The following is a 19,160-nucleotide window of genomic DNA, read 5'->3' as shown; positions in this document are numbered from 1 at the left end:
CAATATATACAAAGAACTCAAGAAATTAGACTCCAGACAACCAAATTACCCTATTAAAAAATGGGGTATAGAGCTTAACAAAGAATTTTCAACTGAGGAAACTCGAATGGCCTAGAAGCACCTAAAGAAATGTTCAGTATCCTTAGTCGTCAGGGAAATGCAATTCCATCTGACACCAGTCAGAATGGCTGAGATTAAAAACTCAGGTGATAGTAGATGCTGGCGAGGGTGTGGAGAAAGAGGAACACTCTTCCATTGTTGGTGGGACTGCAAGATGGTGCAACCACTTTGGAAATCAGTCTGGCGGTTCCTCAGAAAATTGGACATAGCATTACCCGAGGATCCAGCTATACCACTCCTAGGCATATACCCAGAAGATGCTTGAACATATAACAAGGACATATGCTCAACTATGTTCATAGCAGCCTTATTTATAATAGCCAGGAGCTGGAAAGAACCCAGATGTCCTTCAACTGAGGAATGGATTAAAAAAATGTGGTATATTTACACAATGGAGTATTACTCAGCTATTAAAAACAATGAATTCGAGAGGTTCCTAGGTAAATGGATGGAACTAGAAATTATCATCCTGAGTGAGGTAAGCCAATCACAAAAGAAGACACATGGTATTCACTCACTGATTATTGGATATTAGCCTAGAACCTTGAAATGCCCAAGATGCAACTCACAGGCCACATGAAGCCCATAAAGAAGGAAGACCAAGTGAGGGTGATTCGGTCCTTCTTAGAAGGAGCAACAAAATACTCAAGGGAGCAAATATGGAGACAAAGTGAGGGACAGAAACTGAAGGAGGGGCCGTCTCAAGACCACCCCACCTGAGTATCTATCCCATGTGCAATCACCAAAGGTAGATGCTGATGTGGAAGACAGGAAGTGCATGCTGATAAGAGCCTGATATGGATATCTCCTCAGAGGCCTTCAAGAGTCAGACATATTCAGAGGCAGATGCTCACAACTAGCCATTGAACTGATCATGGGGTTCTCAATAGAGGAGTTAGAGTGAAGACTGAAGGAGCTGAAAGGGTTTGTGGCACCATGAGGAGAGCAACAATACCAACCAACCACAGCTCCCAGGGTCTAAACCACCAGCCTGGGAGCACTTAGGGGGGGATCCAGGGCTTCAGCTGAATATGTAAAAGTGGAGGGCCCTGCTGGGCATAGGTGGAAGAAGAGAACCTTGACCTCATGAAGGCTGGATGCCCCAGGGGGTGGGAATTTTGAGGGTGGGGAGGTGGGAGTGGGGGGGTGTAGATAGAGGTTACATCCACAGAGAAGAAGGAGGAGGGGCGAGGGGATTGGGGGTTCCGAGGGGGTGGTGGGGGATGGGGTAAGGGGACAACATAGGAAATGTAAATAAATCATCCAATAAAAAAAAAAAGAAAAGAAAACAAAACAAAAAAAAAAAGAATTAGAGGAACAGGAAGTTTCCTGTGAGACTGTGTCTCCTAAGAATGTCAGAAGCTACATACATAAAGCCTCGCCAACACGACTTCCTGAATATGAGCTTCTGGGCTTACATATAAGGATTTACCCACATTTAGCGTGATACTTCCAACTTCAAATGTCTTAATGATGAAAAGCTTCCACAGGTGTGACTGAAGGGTTATCTCTTCATTAATTCCAGGTTGGCTCAACTTGACAACCAAGCTTAATTAACTATCACGTCATGGAATCAAAAGCTCACTCTTGTATAGGCCGGTGATCCTCAGCACAGGCATCTCTCTTAGAGAGAAGAATTTGAACGTATCAAGTTTTGGTCAGTGCTAAAAGAAGTTGCATTGTGAATGTAAGAGGCTGTGAACAAGCAGCTGAAAAGTTTACATTTGAATCCTAGATGTGCTCATTCATGGGAGGTTTTGATTGTTATTTTGTTGGTGGTAGTGGTGGGGCATTGGGTATTTTATTTTGTTTACATTTTGTGGTGTTTGGAATGGAGTTTACACATGCTAGGCGTGAACACCAGCACTGAGCTACACCACCAGCCATGTTTTCTGTTTTTATGACTCAATTTCTTTGAGCATGCCCCTTTATCAGAAAGATGTGTGTATAGAGTCCCTCCTTGGACTGAAAGTGGAGCGAGCAAGAGCATGATGTAGATACTAAGTCATGGTGAAAGTGTGATGTAATCCAAAATCCATTGTGATGTGCCAGGGTTATACAATGATTTCTTCTGAGATAAAACATTTTGTCCTAGACAGAAGCTCTTTAAAATATGGGATGTTCTCAAAGGAGGTAATACATTCTATCCTATAGGAATGGTCCTTAAAACTCAGGAAGTAGACATGTCAATACCTTCAAGAAGCTCCTGAAATTGACCAGATAAACTAAGCTTCCCTTCCCAAGCTTATATTAACTGTAAAGATAGATGACTCTCAGACAATCCAAGCTACCTAGAAGGAACAGAGGCCAGGCACACTTCCTGGAAAAGACTCAGCCCAACTGAGTTACTCAACAAAAATATTGCCCATCTGTTGTGCTGCCTATAGGCTGTACCATGCACTCCAGGCCTCTCATTTTCATGCATTGGGATGAGTTTTGGTGATGCCACTATCTTTGGCTCATTTCTGTCTCTATCAATAACCCTTCATCCACATTCTTGTGAACTCCAAGAAAACTCACTGGTTCACCAGATTAAACTTTGGTGGATTGGTGAATCCTTACTTCAGTCTGTCATTGGTTCCCTATCAACTATAAACAGATATGTGTTCATCTCTCTCCAGGAAGAATGTCTCACAACAGCCTACAAACTGGGTAACACATACAATCATGGCACAATCTTACACAGATTTCATGTGTTCATGGTCATGTTTCCGAGAATCAGAGATTCAGCTAGGCCCCAGGAGGCCACAGATGGTGAATTCCCAAAGGCAGGAGAGAGTAGCTGGATTGCTTGAGAGTGAGTAATGAATACAACTAGTTTTTAGAGGCCATTAGAAGTTTTCTTTTTTTTAAGTAATGTGAAAGCAAAGTATAAGATGAAAGGGAGTCCTGAGTTCTAGCTTTCAAATGAGCTCAAGATTTATTAGCACTCCTTAAACGTGAAATTCAAAGACTTATTATGAGAATCTGATTGAACCTTGGCACCTTATTCACGGCATGCTACCCTGAGTTTCAGGAGGCTGGAGGAAGCCATTTGATCATTGAATTGTGCTCCTTTTCTCATTTGACTCTTCCTGTCCTCTCTTTGTGCCTGAGAGAATATGTCTGCGTTGATATTTCCTAGATTCCGCCTGTTATAGTTCATGTTGACACTTTATGTAACTCAAGAAATGCCTTGGTTCCAGCTTCAGAATTAATTAAGGAAATGATGAAAGGCTGAGGATGTATAGATCATTGATACAAAGCTTGCCTAAAATGCATGAAACCTTGGGTTCAATCCCCAATGCCTCATAAAACACATCATGACAGCACACGCCTGTAATCTGAGTGCTCAGGTGGTAGAGGCAGAAGGATCAAAAGTTCAAAGTCATCCTCAGCTACAATGCAAATTCGAGGCCATCCTGAGCTAGATGAGACTCTATTAGGACAAAATAAAAGTCCAACTGTGGAAAGAAATAAGCCATATTGATGAAGATCAGAATGTTATCTTTGTTAGCAACAAAGCTATTTGATATGACTTACAATGTTTCAACCATGAAGGTTCTAATACTCCATAACTTCATTTTGGACCATAGGCAGAAACATGAAAGAAAAATACTAAGCCTGCCAAACACACCCTCTCATGTGAGTTCATACCTGTCCAATGCCCAGGGTAGGGATTGGGGGGCAGGGGGAGACTGTCTAACAGGGTTCCATCTGCTTAGGACTTTTGTAACATCCTCTCTACCTGAACAAAGAACATGTACAGTAACACACACTTTCTATCTATCTATCTATCTTTCTGTCTATCTATCTATCTATCTATCTATCATTTATCATCTATCATCTATCTACCATCTATCTATCATATATCTATTATCTATCTATCCATCATCTATCTCCCTATCTGTCTCCCTCTCTGTCTTCATCTTTATCTCTATCTTTTTCTCAATAAGGAGATTATTTGACTTCTTGATGGAAGAAAAAGCCCAAAGCAAAAGACAAGACTATTTGTAGTAAATCCTGAGGGACTAGCCCCCAGTATTCTCCTAGAATCATTCTGCCAATGTCATGTAACAAGAAGGTGATAGTATGCTACAGAGACCATTGAATTATTCAGGTCCTAAATCAATCTTCATTCCATAGGTAAACTAGAATATAAGCAAGAAGAAGTACCACATGAACTAGTGATACGGAGAGACATGGGTATTTCACAATTAGCACAAATGATGATGAATGGGCAGTCTATGGAATGATCCATGATCATGAAATTAAATAACATAAGAAATGAACTAGGGATTGCTATAGTATGGATCTTGAAAGTTCCCCGAAAAGGTTGTATGTTAAAGACTTGGTCCCTGGGGTGGTACTCTTGATGATTCAAATTCACAATAAGAAGCTTTATGAAGTGCTATGAGTCTTTGAGGAAGTCCGGCTTTTAAAATAATATTACTGGATTCTTGCCCCCTTTCCTCCTTTAGTCTCCTTTGGTTTCATGGTGAAGTTTGTTCCACAGCCTGAGCTCACTGTCCTTGCCATCCTGTATCTCATCAAAACCCAGAAAGTAATGGCTGTACCTGATCATGGACTAAAATTTCTAAAACTATGAGTCAAACTAAAAATTTTTTTCTGGTGTTTTGTTATAGTGATGGAAAGCAAACACAAAATGATTTTTATGCCAATAGAAGAATAACGTGTAGAATTATAAACCCATGGGTGATGTAGACAAAAAAACAGAATCAATACATGAACATACCACTTGATTTTGAAATTTATCACAAATATTAATTTTAATCATAACTCTAAAAGTGATGAATCTGTGAATATATAAAAGAGGTTCAAATGGCTTTGCTCACACGCCTGTGAATGACAGAATCAAGGTTTACAGAAAACTAAGAACAAAGAAGCCTTGTCCAATAGGGGATGAATCATAGAAATGAGTAGTCCTGCAATTTACAAACAGAAAAATAAAAACAGTGAACAGGCTGGATGTCTGTGTGTCAACTATGTTTATTAGGATTCAGGATGGAACCCTAAAGGTTCCATTGGACCACGGGGAACTTCCAAAAAAAGGGGGAATCCATGGAACAGACTAGGTTCCAAGATTAAAAATTTTCTGAAGAAATGAAAACTGATTTGGGAATTAAGATTTAGCTGCATGTAGTCCTGTTCAGTTTCATTTGGTTAGACAGTGTGTTATGACATAGACTTGTATTTGAGCACTTAGTCTCCAGCTGATGGTACTGTTTGAAAAAGTTATATAACCTTTGAAGGGCTGGAGCCTTGTTAGAACATTGGTTCTCAACCTATGAGCCTCAATCTCTTTGGTAGTTAATATCAGATATCCTACATATCATATGTGTTACAATTCATAACCATAACACAATTACAGTTATGAAGCAACAACAGAAATAATTTTATGGTTGGGGATCACCACTACATGAGGAACTGTATTAAAGGTCCCAGTATTAGGATTGTTGAGAACCACTGTATTAGAAGTGTTGGACTCCTTGAAGATTTATAGTAAAGCTCCATTTCCGTTTGCTTTCTGCTTTTTGAGAACAGATGCAATATGACCACCCAGTCTTCTATTCTTGTCACCAAGTCTTCCCTCCCTGTTGTCCTGTGATGCACCTTTCCCCATCATGATCTATATCCCACTAGAACTGTAAGCCAAAATAAATCATCCCTTTTCATTTAAGTGGCTTTTATCAGAGTATTTTCCCACAAAAATGAGAAAATAATGAAGACACAGTGTTAATTGCAGTGCCCTTTCCAAAAACCTTTGGACTCTGCATTTCCACTATTGCTTCTACAATATTTTTAAAAGAGGAGTTCAATGGCATCAGTCTCATACATATAATCTGTGGAGATAATGGAAAACGGCATATTGGCTTGTCAAAGATGAAGAGCCTACATACAAACAAGCCTTGGGCTACAGTAAAGGAACAAATAAAGAAAATGGCATTTATTAAGCATACTTCAGTATTCAAAACTGTATCCAAAGCAATAAGAACACTTCTTTTCTCTATACCTCGCAGTATGAAAACTAAAGATCCATGTGAAGTGGTGGAGAAGATATAGCAGCAAGAAGTAGAAATGAAAAATTGGGTCAAAACCACAAAGAATTAGCTGAAAACTGATTTTAGACCAGTAGTTCAAAGAAATAGAGAATTCCATATTTCACATCCTTTGCTACCAAGTCTCGGCTCTTACTGTTCTCATCTCTCATTGAGATTTCCTTCTGTAGCTCCATATGACAAGCTCTTAGCTTGGGGACTGGCCAAGAGAACGTGGTTTATAGCCCCCTCAATACCACCAACTCAGCCGTTACTCAGAAGTAACAACTGGGATGAGTTTCACTCTGAAGATATAATGGGCTTTGAAAACAGAGTAATGCCCACTGATCAAACAGCTGGGCTATTTTATAACTAGAGAATAAAAATGCCTATTACCTCCCTCCAGGAGACTTCAAGACTGTGTGTATTGCTATATATTCTTCTTATCATAACTGGAAACTACTTCACTATCTGAACACATCAGTGGGTTTCAGTTTATTGATCACAGAACTAACCCTGTTCCCATGAGCATGTGCATTCTCCATTAAATTCCTACAGTTTAGAAGGCAAAGTAATACATAGATGTATGTAGACTTTGGCAAGTTTACAGAGCTGAAGCTCTCCCAGAATGTCCAGGAAATACAATACAGGCAACTAAAAGTTGTCTTTCCATGCTGGTCAGAGCTTGGTAATCCCAAAACCTGCCATACCTGCTACAATGTAGTTTGTCATGATCCACATCTTGGTCGTAAGACATTGGTTATTTCTTTTGGTCTCCAACTCAGAGCCTCCTCTGTCTCAGCCACTTGTTTGGAAATATGGGGACTGAATATGCAGTATTTTCGATATGTCTGAAATGATGTCCTCCATATCCCATTTTTTAGACGCCTCTTTGCCTTGAAAGGCAGCAGACTAGAGAGCAGACAGCAGTAAACATCAAGTTGCTGAATAGGGAAAGATGGACACTGGGAAGGGAGGAAGTGAAAGAAAGCTGAAAAAAAACAAACACAAATCAAGAGCAAAATCAAGACAAGCTGGCAATGAAAATGAACGTTAATAGGATGAGTCTTTGGAAATAAACAGCTTGAAACTGAATTCACTGCAGATTAAATTAAAATCATAGAAATTTCTGAAAAGTATTCAGAATGCTTGAAATCATGCATTAATGTCTTTGTTATCAGAAGTTTACTCTTTGGGGAGGAAGGAGAGGAAAGGAGCAGCTGGGAAGGAGACATGGAGAAGGATGGGGAGGAGAAAAGCCACCAGCACCACAGCTGTGTGTACCCTGTGGCTGGAGTGTCTTCCTCTGGATTCTCACCCAGATGAGTAATTATAATGAGTCTTAGAGCCCACGGGCCAGTGTCTGAGATGGCTAGCTGCAGCAGTAGGCAGATGTTCTAAAAGCATAGAAGTGACTTGTCTCATTCCATCCACATATAGAGAGTTTTGCATTCAAGAACACTCTCCCAAAAAGCTCAAGGCAGTTTATAAAATTCCGTTCTAATTCCCTGCTAGGATGGCCATACTAAAGGATTGCTCATAGAGAATATTCTGAGTTGGCAGGCAGCAATTTGTTGAAAACCTTGGGAGTACCTATTTACTCTCTTTCCTTGATTTTCCAAAGGAAAGCTCTCTTGACAATTTGAGACCAGCGACTAAACGATGCTATAGGGTGGTAGCATGGCTTTTATAAAGAAGAAAGAGAAACAGGACTTTCTTGTTTTCTTTCTATTCAGTCTTGGAGTTTTCAGAAATCCTAGTCACCACAAAGTATCGAATGTGAACTTCCACAAAATGAGAGGGGGAAGTTTTAAAAAAGAGCAAACACCATTGAGACTGCAAATCCCTACAATTTGAAGCAGAGATTAAGCCAATCATGGACCAAAAAGAGTCTTAATTGTCTATATTAAACACTATATGCTTTCTTGTCATTGTTCCTTAAATAACAAAAACAAGTAAAACAACTCTCTATATAATATTTGTACTGTCTGAGGTTCTATAAATAACCTAGAGATATTTTAAAGCATTCTGGGGAATGGGTACATGCTAAATGTAACACTATGTCATTTTGTGGGGGAGTAAGCTCTCCACTGGATTTGAATCTCCTACATTGACATTTGTCCAAACTGCCTTAACTGTCAATTTGACACAGCCTAGAGCTACTTGAGGAGAGAAAAAGGAGCCTTGTCTGAGTAGTTATATCGAGTTCATCTGTGAACTCGGAGGAGGTTGTCTTAATTTTCTTAATTGATTTTTGGAGAACTCAGCATTCTGTGGATAACACTATATTCTATGCATCGTTCAGGGTTATATAAGAAAGCAAGTTGTGGTATTTTGAATAGGAATGCCTCTCATAAACTCATACGTTTGAACACTTGGTCTATAGAAAGTAGCACTATTAAGAGGTGTGGCCTTGTTGGAGTAGGTGTGGCTTTATTTGAGGAAGTGCATCGCTAGGGGCTGAGCTCTGAGGTCTCAGAAGTCCAAGCCAGCAATAGAAACCCTAACTAAGACACTAGCTAAGCATGAGACAATAGTGAGTATTCCTCCATGGTTTCTGTCTTCATATTTCTGTTTGATTTCCTGCCCTAACTTCCCTTAGCGATAGACTGTGACCTCAAAATGTAAGCCAAATAACCCCTTTCTTCTCCAGGTTGCTTTTGGTCAAAGTTTTCAATCACACCAACAGAAGGGAATTAGATCAGAGTTTTAGAACCAATTCCCATAGATACCAAGGAAAACCTGTGTGCCAGTGAGGCTCTGTCTACAGCCGCTGATGTACAATACACCACTTACTCTGACCTATGTGTCAGGGACGACCTCTTTAACCTGTTTCTGGACCTCATTGTCAGCTGGCTGGCTTCTGAGTTCAGAGAGATCAGAGAGGTGGAGTGTTTCTTCCCCAGATCTCTCTCTATTGGGCTGTTGTATGAGTAGCTGTTCACTTCACGGCCAAAAATCCTCTCAGGTACACTGGTTTGTCTTTTGAACCTTGTGTACATGTGATGGCTTTTGTCTTTTTGCCCAGGGTTCACATTGTTACAAAGACCTCATTGCTCACCATCCCCTTGTACCACCGCTAATACCAGTCAGCCATCTATAAACATTCCAGTCATTAATCACTCAAGCAGCTCCATGTGGCTCTCTGTTTCCCGTCACAACTCTCAAAGAGTGACTTGGATATGTCTAAGTCTTGGGTTACATAACAAAATGCCATAGACTAGATGACTTATAGACAATGGAAATTTATTTCTCATGTTTTTAGAACGTGGAAATTCTAAGACCAAGCCAGAGAGGTATTTATTGTCTGCTGAAGGCTCCTTCTCAGACCGTGATTTCTCTCTGTGTCTTCACACATTGGAAGGAGCAAAGGAGTGCTCTGGTGTTCGCTTCACAGATACTGTTGTGGTTTGAATGCAAAATATTTCTGGCAGGTTCACATATTCAAACAGTTTGCTAAGCTGGTGAAGCTGTTTGGAACAGTTATAGAACCTTTAAGGTGTTCAGTCTCACTGGAGGACATGGGTCACTAGGAGAAGGGCCTTGAGGTTACAACTTGGCCTTGTCTACTTTGCTTTCTACTTCCTGATCAGCTTAGGAGTGAGCAGGTAAAGAGTGTTAGTATGCATCCTGTCATTGCTATAAAGCCATATATTCCTATGTCTCCTCTGTTATGATCGACTGCATCACTTCAGACCTGAGCCAAGATAAATCCCTCCTCTCTGAAGTTGCTTCTTGTTGTATTTGGTTACAAAGTGGTAAGAAAACTAATACAGACAGTATTCCCATTCACAAGGTCTTGCTCTCATGACTGCCTAATATCCCATCTGCTGGTCTGCCATGCATGCTTCAGCTCATGGATTCAGGTCTATGGCAGTGTGCTTTAATCTTGCTATCAGAGTTGTAATAATAGAATACCCTATAATGTTCCTCTGTCAGAGACACTCATGGTGCAGAAATCAACTATGATAGTATCTGCTCCAAGATACTATGTTTAGTCTTGCAATCTGTATGTGACTGTAAGGAAAGGAGGAGAGAAAATAGGGAAGGGAGCAGAGAGAGACATGGAAGTCACTATGAAATTCTTGAGTTAGACAAGGGCAGCCTGTCTGCAGAGCAAGGGGCAGAAATATAAAAACAAGATGAGCAGAAAACATGAGGAATACCACACCAGGAGTTTATAAGGACCAGGAGCAAAGCTCTAAAACCTTTCTTCAACTGTCTCTACCAGAGAACCTGCAAGTCCTGCCATGTTTCAGCAGGGAAACAGAACCGTGCAGAAGGAGACCGCTAATTCATTCTAAGACATTACTGGGGACATTACTGAGGTGAACTTGTAAAGTTCCCTTTGGCTAAAGAACAGATAATGGCCGCTTTGGGATGAAAAGGACCAATTTGAATTCAACCCAAGCTTGCAGAGTTCACCTACAGGCAAAATGTCAAACATTCATAATTAGTAAGATAATTTAATTAAAGTGTTCAGTAAATCTAGTTAGAAGATGGTCTGTAGCATCCTGAGCAAATCTTTCTCATGCTCACTGGTTGGTCTTTAAAAAAAGCCTTTCCTTTAGGAACTAAAAAAACTGCTTTTTGATCTCTGAAAATATTTGATGATAGACCTATCTGACCAGCCATCTGTTTATTTAATATACCTGGGTGGAGAGACAATCTGCTCAGATTACTTGACCCAGTGAAGTGAAAAGATGTAGAATTTATCCCAGAAAACATAATTATTGGAAAAAAGGAAGGAAGGAAGGAAGGAAGGAAGGAAGGAAGGAAGGAAGGAAGGAAGGGAGGGAGGGAGGGAGGGAGGGAGGGAGGGAGGGAGGGAGGGAGGGAGGAAGGGAGAGAGAGAGAGGGAGGATGGAAAGGAGGGAGAGAGAGAGGGAAGGTGGAAGGAAGGGAGAAAGGGAGGGAGGCAGGGAAAAGGGAAAGGGGAAAGGAAACTTTAGCTAATAATTTCCATTTACCCTGAAAACTACTTCTCACTCTCCAAAGTCCATATATAACCCTAGTGTACCCCGAATAAATATAAGTTCACTCAGAATAAAGGTATGAGCACAAGCTAAGATCATCTAAGAGAGCCATTTCACTGAAGACCATTGGAAAAGGCCTTTGTCTAGAAGCTGTAAAACTAAGATCTCCAGAGAAGGACTCATCCACCCCTCCCCCAACTAGACTTGGTTCCTAGAAAACTGCACCCATTCCAGACATCACTTCATTCTTCCAGCCTGGTGTACAGTGGTGTGTGGACACCCTGAGAAGGAGGAAGAGGAAGACATGGAACCACAACTGGACCCCAATATGCATACCACAACCTTCCTTGAAATGACTTAACCAATGTGCTTATCGTAAGAGTAGAGGTTGTTCTATGAGACAGAATAACATTTAATAAGTCATCATCACATTTTTTGAAAATATTTTTCAAATTGGCCATTGACAAAGGAAGCCATTCTCACTAGAACAGTTGCATGACAGCTTAGATTTAGACCATCTTCCAATGTTCCATGTGGTAAAGGGCTAGTCTCCAGCAAGTCATATTGAGCAGAGGCAGGAGCTATTGAGAGGTCTTTAGATCATTGGTGATGTGGCCTTGAAGTGCCTCATGGTACCTGGCCTATTCTTCCAATAGTTTGCTTGGCAGCCACAGATCAGAATTTTCCTCTGCCATGTGATCTCACTGTGATATGATACTACAGGCCCAAAGGCATAGAGCCAATATCACACGCTGAAGCACTGCAGCTTTGAACCAAAATAAAAGCTTACTGTGGCTACGCTGATTATCATGGGTATTTGCTATACTTAGAAAAATGCTGTCAAACCTAATTGATTTCCCTATAGCCACTTCCTTGGACCTCCAGCATTTATGGTGGCATCTCCTATCTGCAAAGATTCTTTCATTCTTGAGTCTTAGAAGGTAAGGTATTTGCTCCATGTGCTTTGACTACATTCTGTGACCACTGAGACAGTAGGTTGGCTGAACTATTCATATTGACATAACTACCTTCACACTATAGATACTTGTGTTTTCTTCAAACACGAAGAATTGCTCTGGAGAGAGTTATTTCACTTTGCGTTTATCAACAGAGCAGTTACTCTCAGGCTTGGAATACTAGTGTATACTTTGCCATATATATATGTATATTTGAGCTCAGCCTACCTCAAAGGTCAGACTGAGCCCTGGTAATGATTCTGGGCAGGACCATACTTTCACAAAGTCTGTTTAGTTCAGAAGGCCTCTTGGCCTTTTAAACCTAGATCTTGTGTCAGGATCCTCATGGACTTGGGGAAGTATGGGTCACTAGGCCTTTTTGTTCCTCTTCCCAACATGGTCACATTAAATAAATCTCCCATCTCTGTTAAGAAAAAGAAAAACCACACAGAGTCCAGAAGATGGTGTCTGATCCGCTGGTTTGTTAAGTAACATAAGCTGCCTGTCATAACTAATTAAGCTTTCTTAAGCTGTTCCCATGAGGCTGAGGTCATTCAGACAGGCATTGAGTATTAGAGTCTATACATTGGAGAATGAAGAAGACCACAGAACAAACAAATTTTTATCGACACCAGCTATGGAATGAAGGAGTCTAATACAAGAAACTTTAAAAATATTTTTGGCCTCTATTCTGTTGGGTGGATTAACACTTTACCTACCAAATATAAATGAAAGCTAATTATAACTATTTAGTATCATGATAGCAAGAATCAGATTATATGAAGTTGTGTTCATAAACAATAAAGCACTAAGTTATGCAAATATTGTGAATGACTATGTTTCCTTCATTGCTGTAATTTTCAGCTGTCTTTACTAAGTAAAACTAAATAGGTCAAACCAGCGTGAAAGCTTTCAGCCAATATTTCATGATATGGCTCAGGAATTCTGACATCTGTCATCGGCTCCAAAACAAATTTGCCTTCGACTCCAAAATAACCACATCAAAATAAATAAATAAAAACACACCTAATAACATACTATAGGCAGTCATACCATGTGCTATACAAGCTCAGATAGTCTGACTTAATGTTGTAAATAGTTACCCCATTCTTAACAACAGACAGGATATAGCCACTGCAGAATACTATGCCAGCTACACATTTTATCTCAACAAAAATTTGACCCTGGAGTCTCTTGACTACTTCTTTGACTGGTGAGAAGCAGTCTTTTCAGACATTCCCAGGCTCTGGTTTGAGATTCCCAGGAACATTCATCAGACTAGGGTCTATGACACAGCAGCCCATCAGTGTGGCAGACTTATCTTTCAAATTTCAAAAGAACTAAACAGGGGTTTAAGTACCTCATTAATCAAAAGCTTAACAGGCCCTACTGTTTATAGTTGCCTCAAGTTACATTATCACTGCTATCACAGTTAATCACAGTATCGCACTGAGGTAAGCTTATTCCTCCATAAGGAGTTTACATATTCCTGATCCTCAGGGACCAAAAAAGCAAAAGGCAGTTCTAGTGTGCCCTCTAATTTGCATAACAAGCTGGGTTTACTGCTATATGAGGAGTTAAAAACCAGTCTACTTATATTTTCAAGCAACATTAAACACTTAAAGAAAAAACAATTTTAGGAGTCCAAAGAAATCACCAGATGCCATGTATATACTAAAAAAAGAAAGATTGAAGACTTGACTGCTGTCCATTGTTTTTATTGCCCCAGCCTGGACCCAGGATTTGAGGATGTCTATGGAATCTAGGCAAGGCCCTTCTCATTACAGTGTAATGGTGATTCCTAGCTGTGAGACTCTCTAGCTTTTGTATCCCAACACACACACAGGCACACAGGCACACAGGCATACACACACACACACACACACACACACACACAGGCACACACACACACACACACACACACTCACTTTAGGCTGGCAATTTCCCAAGTAAAGCTATAAGGGATTCTCTTGTACCATTCACAGTCACATGTGTTGCCTCTACCTCCTTGGTGTTACTTCAAATTTTGTCCCCTGGACTATTTCCTGTCAAGGTTCAGGCAGTAAGAAGCATCTGATCAGAACTGGCTATATGACTTTCTCTTTCCTGAAAGTTTGCTTCTAGTTCAACCGTAACAGGAGAGAACCCCTATTTGTGTCTTAGAAACTGCCATAAAGTTGTATCCAATTTATTGTATGTTGTAAACAAAAAAGACTTGGATAATAACCCTAAGCATAAGCAATATTATTTCCTTCCAAATAGGAGATAATCCTAATAAAAGTGCATAAATATTTTTTATTATTATAGGCTAAAATGTATTTTACCATTCTCCTACCAGCCTCCATCTTGTGAGATAGTAACCAACAAAATTTTATAAAAATTCTCTCAAACCGAAGGGGGAAAAAATGTTAGTCATTATCCCTGCCCCACAAAAGCAAATAAAGCAATACATTCAATTATTCAAATTCTCAGTTGTGTTGTGGGTCTGTATAAATAATCAGATCGATCATTGCTACAAAGTCCCAGAGCCCAGCAGAGGATGGGCATTTCAGCAAGGAAAAGAGAGGGAAGAAGTGGGGTCCAAGGAGCTGTACGAGGAGCTTTACCACTGGAAATAAAACCAGCCCAAGGGGACAGGGTACCACAATGACTCAGACTGTTCTCTGAGACCACTCAACCAAGGAATAAGGGAGCTTATATCAAGACACAAGTGTTTCACCCTAAGCTCAGGCATGAGTGTCTTTGCAGATTCACCCACAGCCCCATTTACTCAACAAAACTCATGTCCACAAGCTGTGTGCCTTCATTCACAACAGGGCATGACACCTGACAGAAAAGCAAGATGCTTCCAAACCTACCTACCCAGCAGGCATTCTGTAGCTCAGCCCAGCTGTAAGTAGCCCAGACTGGCCAGTTTCCTGCAACATGGCATCTTGTCCTTCAGTAGTATACCTGCCTGCAGCTACAGGCTAAATGGGATGCCTACCGTGGCTGCCAGTGCCCTGGATGGTCAGTTTATTGTACACACACACACACACACACACACACACACACACACACTGCTTCCCACCCTCCATGTCTGCCAAACCATTAGAGAAAGCTCACAGAGCTGGTGAGAAGTTTGTATTAGGAAGCAGCACTCGAGGCCTATACTATTCCCTAACTACAGGAAGGTTTTATAAGTGGTTCCTCACTCCTGTTCTTCAGGGAGTAACATCATCAATTGTTGCGTGTTTGTTTGGCCTATAAGTCCTTGTCTGTTTGCCACAACCAGGTTAGCTCATCAGCCTCACACATTACCATTTCTCTGCACCACCCTGGTTCTCAGGTAACACTTAGATGCCTTCAGCTGAGGTGTTCCCATGGTAAGTGCTAACTCTGGCATCTTCCTAGCTGCTTCCAACTTCAAAGTTTCTCTCTACCGCTGCACACTAATAGAACAATGAGACATATACTCAACTCAGACTCCCAACACTTTGCACAGTGTCCAGCAATGGTGGTGTTACCTGAATGAATGTCTATGATAAGCAAGTACCATTTATTTATGATGAGCATAGTTATAAGGACACTTGACATTAAGGATGTCTCTTTATTTCTTCTGTCTTTCCTGTCTCTCTTTCTTTTTCCCTTTTGTCTCTTTCTATAAGAAATTTCCAAATCAATAGAGTAAAACTGCCAAGACATAGGCTCCAATGTTTGAACACTTGGTCCCCAGATGGGAACTAATTAGAAAGATTATGGAACATTTAAGAAGTAGAGTCTTGATAGAAGGAGTGGGTCATGGAGGCAGGGGTGGAACCATTTTACCACCCAGCTTTACTTCCTGTTCCCTCTTTGTTTTCAGAGTCCAATGCAATGTGGCTAACAAGCTTCCTGTTTCTTCTGTAATGGCTTCCCCATTAGGATGAACTATATTCCTCTAGAAATGAGAGCAAAGCAAAGCTTTTCTTCCTTAAGTTACTTTCGCCAGAGTCTTTTATCACAAAAAGGAAGTACCTAAGGCAAGGCAGAATAAAAGAAAGAATTAAATACATGACAACTTGAATAAAAATGAAATTGTAGCCTGAAAATAGAAAATCAAATAGAGCTAGCACAGAGATTGTCTCACTTCTCTTTAAGGAATTGAGGAAAGTCTACAGATGCTAAAGGGGATCCTTAGATTGGGCAACAAATTGTTAAAAAGCATGTGAATTGAAGGTCCTCATGGCAGAGCTGTCTAACAACCCAGAACAGAGTGGACAGATGAGGAAAGATGGACAGACGAGGTCAAATACAAGGCTCAAAGATTAGAGGCCCCAGAAGGAAGGAAACAGATGCTAAGAAAGGTTATGTCTCTGGAAGTGTGGGATGCTGTGCTCAGATCTCTAACATACGTGAGCTAAGGATGTGTGCTAACAGATAAGTGGGCAACAAGACCACTGGGTCACAGGGTGGGGAGGAATTACATAGCCAAGGCTCTCGATGCTTTACATAGATCGTGAAGTCACCAGCATTGAAGGACTAAGTCAGAGGATACTAGACCTAAAGAGAGTGATGCTTACCCATGATGAGGAAGTGCTGGTCTCTGTGTGGCTATAAATAAGAGTCAGGATGCTCCAGTATGGTACCCATTCTCTGCCTGCTACTTTTCTGATGCTTTCACCCAGAAGCTATACAGAGCTTTCCCACCACACATGCTGGCGCAGTTCTCTACTGCTGTTGATATTATCTCTCTTCCTTTAACAGACAATAGATTCCACCTTCTATTTGATCCTTTAGAAACTCTTGTCTCCTGCTCACTACTGCCTTTGGAGTCTGACCGATAATTTCCAGCTATGGCAGCAAGTCTTCCTGGACTTGCACCCAAGTGTTCTTGTATTACTCAAGAAACTTGCCAGAACTCTGAATCTCAACCATTAACTCAGGAAGTATCAGGAAGCTTCAATCAAGGGCATGCTCTATAGACATTTCTATCAGAAGGTAACATGATATCTGGCTGGCAATATGGAGAGATGAGACAGGCCATTTGAGAGTAGCCCAAGATCCTTCACCATGACACAATGAACACAGCTCGTGTCAGTGAAGTCAAAACTGATTGAAATACACTCAAATCTATTAAAAGCCTCATTTTCACTCAACTAAATTGATAACCCAGAGTTAAACTAGGAAGCTAGGAGTGCATTCTCTACAATTTCAGACACTCGAGTCCTGAGAATCCCTTTGACATCTTTGCTTCCTCTAGTTTGTGAGGATTCTTGGCTCAGGAGAGCTGAACTTTGGGTAGCGGCTCCTAGCTCTTACAGATGGGGACCTACTGCCAAGACAGAGTAGGTCATTTGCTCAAATCACAGGGCATCTAAGGAACAGACTCAAAGTGCCCCCTAGACTCCCTCACTCACCCTTTCCATTATCATGTGGTCCCTTCAGGAGAATAAGATTCAGTCCTGGAGAAATGTCTTTTCTTCCCAAGTAATTTAGCCACAATGATATTTTCCATTATTACTGGACATAAATACTGCTCACAAAGTTTGCTCAGTTAGTGCCATGAAAACTTACTTATGGCACTGCATATTAGTCTGTAATAAAGACTGTAGAAAAACCTAAAATAGTCTCACAATGTCTTATCAAAGATATTTCATACACTTACAACATGATCTCAATTTATTAGGATAGTAATATAACTTCCCAAACATGACATCTCTGTATTGTATATCAATTTCCAAGTAGCTATTTTCTGTCTATACTAATGACCTCTTAAAATGATTGCTAAGCACATTTAACTTTGTAATGGCACAAGATGATTCAAATAAACGAATTCTTAAATTAGGGAGACTCAACCATGAATTCTAATTTGTGATTTAGGAAAAATAGCATAAAAGAATTTTTCCTCCCTTCCTTTCAGTACATTTAAGCCCTCTTTTCACAAGTTTGTAACTGTATTCTTAAAGTCTAAAAAAGAAGAAAGTGGGAAAATGAGTGATAATATTGTCTGGTTGGGTTTATGAGCCATAGAAGAGAGGTAGAAAGAAGGAAGAACCCAGAGAAATACTCTCCAGTTATCTCTTCTGTTCATCCAAGAGAAGATACACAAACCTGGTGACACTGAAGTGCAGTATGTAGGGCTTCTAACTATGCTTTCTTTATTCACATTACATTTTAAACACTCTTCCAATCACTTCCTACAGCCATTCAGTAGTGATATCTGCACAAAAACAATAGAAACTTCAGAGACACACATACATATGGCTAGTCACAGACATGCAAACACGTGCCCTCACAGACTCACATACACTCACATGCATGTACACAACACATTCATATGTACAGACACAGGCACATGCTTACACACACATATGTGTGTATATATATATATATATATGTGTGTGTGTGTGTGTGTATATATGCACATGTACACAAAATAACAGCTGCTCAAACTAAGAAAACAATTATCTTAAGCAAAGCAATATTGATTCCAAATTACGATTTAAAATGCAATTGCAGAAATTAGGAATTACTAGTTTTTCTGTAAAGAATATTGGCAGGCAAAAATATAACTGAAACTATAGAAGATTTGGATAGCATAGTTAATAAGTATATCCTAATAACATATTTAGAGCCTTATGAATATCTGCAGTTTACACATTTGTTTCAGATGCAAAGAGACTTATTAGAGTTGGCATTGTGTTAACTTTACAATACAAAAAAATCCCCAAGAATTTCAAAGATAGACATTATTCTACATGTGAAATTAGAGAGGTGAAGTATACATCAATAATGATTATGGTATAGTAGCATCCTCCTGTAATCTCAACACTCAGAAGGCAAAAACAGATGGACTGTGGGGATATGGTGCAATCAAGGCCATCTTTAGATATGAAGCAAGGCGCTGCCTTGAAAGCAAGGAAGGGAGGAGACTGGGATGTAGCTTAATGTAGACATTGGATAGCAAGAATAAGCCTGTGTGTTTGATCTCCAGCACAGGAGAGAGAATTGGTAGGGGAAAAAGTGGAACGGGGAAAGGGAGAGATGAAAGAACAAAGGAAGAAAAGAAAGAAAGAAAGAAAGAAAGAAAGAAAGAAAGAAAGAAAGAA

Source organism: Grammomys surdaster, unplaced genomic scaffold (assembly GCF_004785775.1).
Source record: "Grammomys surdaster isolate TR1022 unplaced genomic scaffold, NIH_TR_1.0 212, whole genome shotgun sequence".
Classification (NCBI taxonomy): Eukaryota; Metazoa; Chordata; class Mammalia; order Rodentia; family Muridae; genus Grammomys; species Grammomys surdaster.
The sequence above is the reverse complement of the archived record's forward strand: the minus strand, read 5'-3'. Positions refer to the sequence as shown.